The sequence below is a fragment of the Carassius carassius genome, chromosome 35 (genome assembly GCF_963082965.1).
Source record: "Carassius carassius chromosome 35, fCarCar2.1, whole genome shotgun sequence".
Classification (NCBI taxonomy): domain Eukaryota; kingdom Metazoa; phylum Chordata; class Actinopteri; order Cypriniformes; family Cyprinidae; genus Carassius; species Carassius carassius.
Window position 1 is genome coordinate 16,720,543 of NC_081789.1, and position 6,166 is coordinate 16,726,708.

The following is a 6,166-nucleotide window of genomic DNA, read 5'->3' on the forward strand; positions in this document are numbered from 1 at the left end:
AGAGTGTCTGGAACGAGGCGCAGCATGGATCCTGGTTCTCCCACACCGCTGTTCCCCATAATGCCGCCCTCCCAGTGAGCAGGGTTAATACGAACGAAGGCCACCTTGGCTCGTTCGTTGGCGAAGGTTCTGGGTTGGAGAGAAAAATGCATATCGCATCGGGTTAAGAAAGCTCTAAAAAAAGCTGGGCTCACCCGAGTAGGACTCCGGAATGGGGAGACGTGGTTCCGGCTGGGAGGGGGCTTCCGATGGTGCTGGAGGAACGGGTGGTGTGAGCGGCGCAGTGGGAACTCGTAGTAGCTGTAGTTGTTGGGTGAGCTCGGACACCTGCATCACCAAAGCCTGAACCGCGCGACCAGTGTCGTTAAGATTCCTCTCCTGAGAGTCCATCCTCCGAACACTGGCGCTGAGAAACTCTTCAAGGGCGGATGGTTTATTACTCGCTGCCTCCATAGTTGGTCAGATCGTTCTGTCACAACACAATGGAGGACAGGAGGCAAATGCAAGTAAGAATGTTTATTGAAAGAAAGTAATTGATGAGGAGATGTTGGTGGGTGACGCGGGGACCTCGACGGCAGCACAGACAGGTGAGTTGGTGTTTTGAGTGCGCTGGTGGAGGTGATGGTGATTATAGATCCAAGGTGATGGCAGTAATCCAAGGTAGACCGAACAAGAAACAGGGCACGAAGCAGTAGAGCTGGAGGACGAACAGACATGAACCACGGAGGACCTCAAACAACGATCTGACAAACAAGAGACAAAAGACAGGGCATTAAGTAGGCTGGTGGAATGAGCTGCAGCTGCCCACATGAAACAATCAACATGACGTAACATAAGACGAGCAGGAGACGGTGCATTCATGAACCGTGACAGTAATACCTCCGTTCTTCGGGACACAGTTTAAGATATTTTAGATTTAGTCCGAGAGCTCTCAGTCCCTCCATTGAAACTGTGTGTAAATCTTCAAAAGAAAAAAAATCTTCAAAGTAGTCCATTTGACATCAGAGGGTCAGTTAGAATTTTTTGAAGCATCGAAAATACATTTTGGTCCAAAAATAGCAAAAACTATGACTTTATTCATTATTGTCTTCTTTTCCGTGTCTGTTGTGAGAGATTTCAAAACACAACAGTGTAGTGATATCCGGTTCGCGAACGAATCATTCGGTGTAACCGGATCTTCTTGAACCAGTTCACCAAATCGAGCTGACTCGTTTAAAACAGTTCACGTCACCAATAAGCATTAATCCACAAATGCCTTAAGCTGTTAACTTTTTTAATGTGGCTGACACTCCCTCTGAGTTAAAACAAACCAATATCCCGGAGTAATGCATGCACTCAAACAGTACACTGACTGAACTGCTGTGAAGAGAGAACTGAAGATGAACACCTAGCCGAGCCAAGCCAGATAACGAACAAAAGATTTACCCGTTCTCGAGTCAAAAGAATCGTTTCTGTCAGATGCTTCCGATACGAGAACCGAGGAGCTGATAATACTGCGCATGTGATTCAGCATGAAGCAGAATGACACACAGCGTCTGAACCAAACTGATTCTTTTGGTGATTGATTCTGAACTGATTCTGTGCTAATGTTATGAGCCCAGGTAAACCGAAGGCTTGAATCAACGACAATCATCGCAAATGAAGTCATTTGATCGAGTGCAAAAGAACCGGTGAACCGTTTTCTTCAACCGGTTTATTGAATCGAACTGTCTGAAAGAACTACTGGTGATCCGAAAACCGATGCAAACGGTTCTTGACTTGAGAACAAGTCAATCTTTTGTTCATTATCTGGCTCGGCTCTGTCATTTCTGGGATATCATGTCGGTCATGAGGGAGTGAGAATGGATGAAGGAAAGGTTCAAGCAGTCACTGAATGGCCCCAACCAACTACAGTCAAGGAACGTAAACAATTCCTAGGTTTTGCTAACTTTTACAGAAAGTTTATCCATGACTACAGCATGTTCTCTGCCCCACTGACATCCCTTCTCAAAGGCAAACACACGAAATTAAGATGGATGGAAGGAGCAACCACTGCTTTCTATACTTTTAAAGGAAAGATTCACTACAGCACCGATCCTAAGACATCCTGAACCCGATTTACCTTTTGTAGTGGAAGTGGATGCTTCTGATTGCGGAACAGGAGCTGTACTCTTGTAATGCCACGGCCAACCTGGCAAACTATTTCCATGTGCCTTCTTCTCAAGAGAACTGATCATATCAGAATGTAATTACGACATGGGTAATAAGGAGCTCCTTTCCATGAAAGCTGCCATCGAGGAATGGAGACACTGGTTGGAAGGGGCCATCCATCCGTTTCAAATCACTGATCACAAAAACCTAGAATACATTCAAAAGTGCTCAAAACGGCTCAATCCACGCAAGTTCGCTGGTCACTATTCTTCACCTGCTTCCAGTTTACAGTCATGTATAGACAAGGCAGCAAGAACGGCAAGCCGGATGCTCTGTCTAGACGTTATGACCTCTCTACCAAAGACCTCACACCAGAGCCCATTCTTCCCCCCTCAGTCATTATTGCTCCAGTAACCTGGGACATCATGGAGGAACTACAACGGGAACAACAACATGATCCTCCACCTACTCAGTGCCCCCCAAACAAACAGTACATGCCTAACAACTTATGTCAACGTATTATGCAGTGGCTCCATACATTGATTAGTACCGGCCATCCCGGAATCTCTCGCACACTACGCCTGCTCCAAAATTCATTCTGGTGGCTAGCCATGTCAAGGGACATTACCTCCTATGTCAGGTCATGTCAAGTTTGTGCACAATCCAAAACCCCTAAAGAACTGCCATCAGGCCTTCTGCACCCACTGCCTATTCCTAAATGCCCTTGGTCCCATCTCTCCATCGACTTTGTGAGAGATCTGCCCCCCTCTGAAGGCTTTACCACCATTTTGGTCATCATTGATCAATTTTCCAAGTCCTGTCGTCTGGTACCACTTCCGGGGCTGCCCACAGCGATGGAAACAGCCCTAGCCCTATTCCACCAAGTCTTCAGAGTTTATGGACTACCAGAGGACATTGTCAGTGATCGTGGCACCCAGTTCACTTCTTAAGTCTGGAGGGCATTCAGCAAACACTTGGACATTAATGTAAGCCTAACATCAGGTTATCATCCTCAAGCAAACGGCCAGGTCGAATGCCTCAACCAAGAAATTGGAAGGTACCTACAGACCTACTGCAGTCGTGAACAGTTTCGATGGTGAGATCTTACCCTGGGCAGAGTATGCACAAAATTTCATTACACGTACATCCACAGGCCTGACTCCCTTGAAGTGCATCCTGGGATTCCAACCTCTATTGTTTCTGTGGTCAGGTGAACCTTCTTCAGTTCCAGCCATGGACATTTGGATCAAGCATAGTGATAGGGGTTGGGTCAGCACGCACATTTGCCTTCAACGAGCAGTCAGAATACAGGAGTTCCAAGCTAACAGGCGATACCACCCACATCCTGCCTACCAACCTGGACAATGTGTCTGGCTCTCCACAAGAGACCTCAAACTGCGGCTACCAAGCTAAATGCTCAGCCCTAGGTATGTTGGCCCTTTTAAGATCCTTAGAAGAAATAATTTGGTCACTTACGAGCTTGAGTTCCCAACTAACTACTGCATTTCTCCCTCCTTTCATGTCTCTCTCCTCAAGCCAGATCCACCTGGATGCTGACCCCAGAGCCAATGTTCTTTGAGCCACCGCCACCTTTGGATATTGACGGAACTCCTGCCTATAAGGTGAGCATGCTACTGGACTCAAGGAGGAGAGGGGGGTCAGCTCCAATATCAAGTAGACTGGGAGGGCTTTGGACCTGAGGAGAGGTCCTGGGTTGCTGCCCAGGCCCAATTCCATTCTAAAAGTGAAACATGTATATTATATTCATTCATTACACACAGACTGATATATTTCAAATGTTTATTTCTTTTATTTAGATGATTATAACTAACAACTATGTAAAATCCCCAAAAAAGTATCTCAGAAAATTAGAATATTGTGAAAAGGTTCAATATTGAAGACACCTGATGCCACACTCTAATTAGCTAATTAACTCAGAACACCTGAAAAGGCCTTTAAATGGTCTCTCAGTCTAGTTCTGTAGGCTACACAATCATGGGGAAGACTGCTGACTTGACGGTTGTCCAAAAGACGACCATTGACACCTTGCACAAGGAGGGCAAGACACAAAAGGTAATTGCAAAAGAGGCTAGCTGTTTTACAGAGCTCTGTGTCCAAGCACATTAATAGAGAGGCGAAGGGAAGGAAAACATGTGGTAGACCGCACCCTGGAGAGGATTGTGAAACAAAACCCATTCAAAAATGTGGGGGAGATTCACAAAGAGTGGACTGCAGCTGGAGTAAGTGCTTTAAGAACCACTACGCACAGACGTATGCAAGACATGGGTTGCAGCTGTCACATTCCTTGTGTCAAGCCACTCTTGAACAACAGACAGCGTCAGAAGCATCTCGCTTCAAAAAGGACTGGACTGCTGCTGAGTGGACCAAAGTTATGTTCTCTGATGAAAGTAAATTTTGCATTTCCTTTGGAAATCAGGGTCCCAGAGTCTGGAGGAAGAGAGGAAAGGCACACAATCCACGTTGCTTGAGGTCCAGTGTAAAGTTTCCACAATCAGTGATGGTTCTGGGTGCCATGTCATCTGCTGGTGTGGGTCCACTGTGTTTTCTGAGGTCCAAGATCAACGCTGCCATATACCAGGAAGTTTTAGAGCACTTCATGCTTCCTGCTGCTGACCAACTTTATGGAGATGCAGATTTAATTTTCCAACAGTACTTGGCAACTGCAAACAGTTCCTGTTCTTAATTGGCCAGCAAACTTGCCTGACCTTAAGTAAATCTATGGAGTATTGGGAAGAGGAAGATGGGATATGCCAGACACAAGAATGCAGAAAAGCTGAAGGCCACTATCAGAGCAATCTGGGCTCTCATAACACCTGAGCAGTGCCAGAGACTGATCGACTCCATGTCACGCCGCATTGCTGCATTAATTCAGGTAAAAGGAGCCCCATATTGAGTGCTGTACATGCTCATACTTTTCATGTTCATACTTTTCAGTTGGCCAAGATTTCTAAAAATCCTTTCTTTGTATTGGTCTTAAGTAATATTCTAATTTTCTGAGATACTGAATTTGGGATTTTCCTTAGTTGTCAGTTATAATCATCAAAATTAAAAGAAATAAACATTTGAAGTATATCAGTCTGTTTGTAATTAATTAATATAATATACAAGTTTCACTTTTTGAATGGAATTAGTTAAATAAACTTTTTGATGATACTCTAATTATATGACCAGCACCTGTATATGAAGAGTTTGGTTCCGAAACTGTAATTGCCTGAACTCACTTTGCTGTTTGCTTTAAGTACCTTCTGCTAATGGATTCTCACTCTGCCTCAGCCCAATCACTACAGTTTTGGAACCAAACTCTTCATATATATACAGTATATGTTATACCTAATGGTAAAGTCAAGTGGTTATAAGTTACTGTGTTGTTATGCACATGCAATATGGCCAAAAATTATTGATGTAATGTTACCCAATTCAAAAATAGCATGCACACCTCTACATACCTGAAGATCAGGTATGGCTTGGTAGTTTTAAAGGGTGTGCTAAAAGTTGCCAGACAGGATGATGTTCAAAATCCATCAAACTTTGCTTCACACCCTACTTTGCTCTACGACAAAATTAGATAATTCTTGTTCAGTTATTGTGAAGACAGATTGATTGTCCCATCATGTCACGATGCAACACAGTCAATACATCACTAATTTGTATCATGTACTGTAATACTAAACAAATAAATATACTTTCATCCAAACTCCCATATTCAGAAAAATCCACCCAGAAGTGGAACATACAAACAAAACAAGTATAGCACGAAGTTTTACAGACCCCCATAAATGTTATAAGATTAAATCACTTGCATTGAAATCAAACATTGTTCAATCTGAAAACACTGAATGTAAATCATAGACTGGCTTTTATTTCCTATGATGAAACAATGCTTATGAAACACTTCTAGGAGGAGGGTCAGATTAAGAGTGTAGCTGTAGCCAGCACTTTGGTTTTTATTAATTTTCAGTCTTAGAACAGCACACTCTCAAGAGTGGAATTACAGGACAAGAGTGGAGTTCTGAAG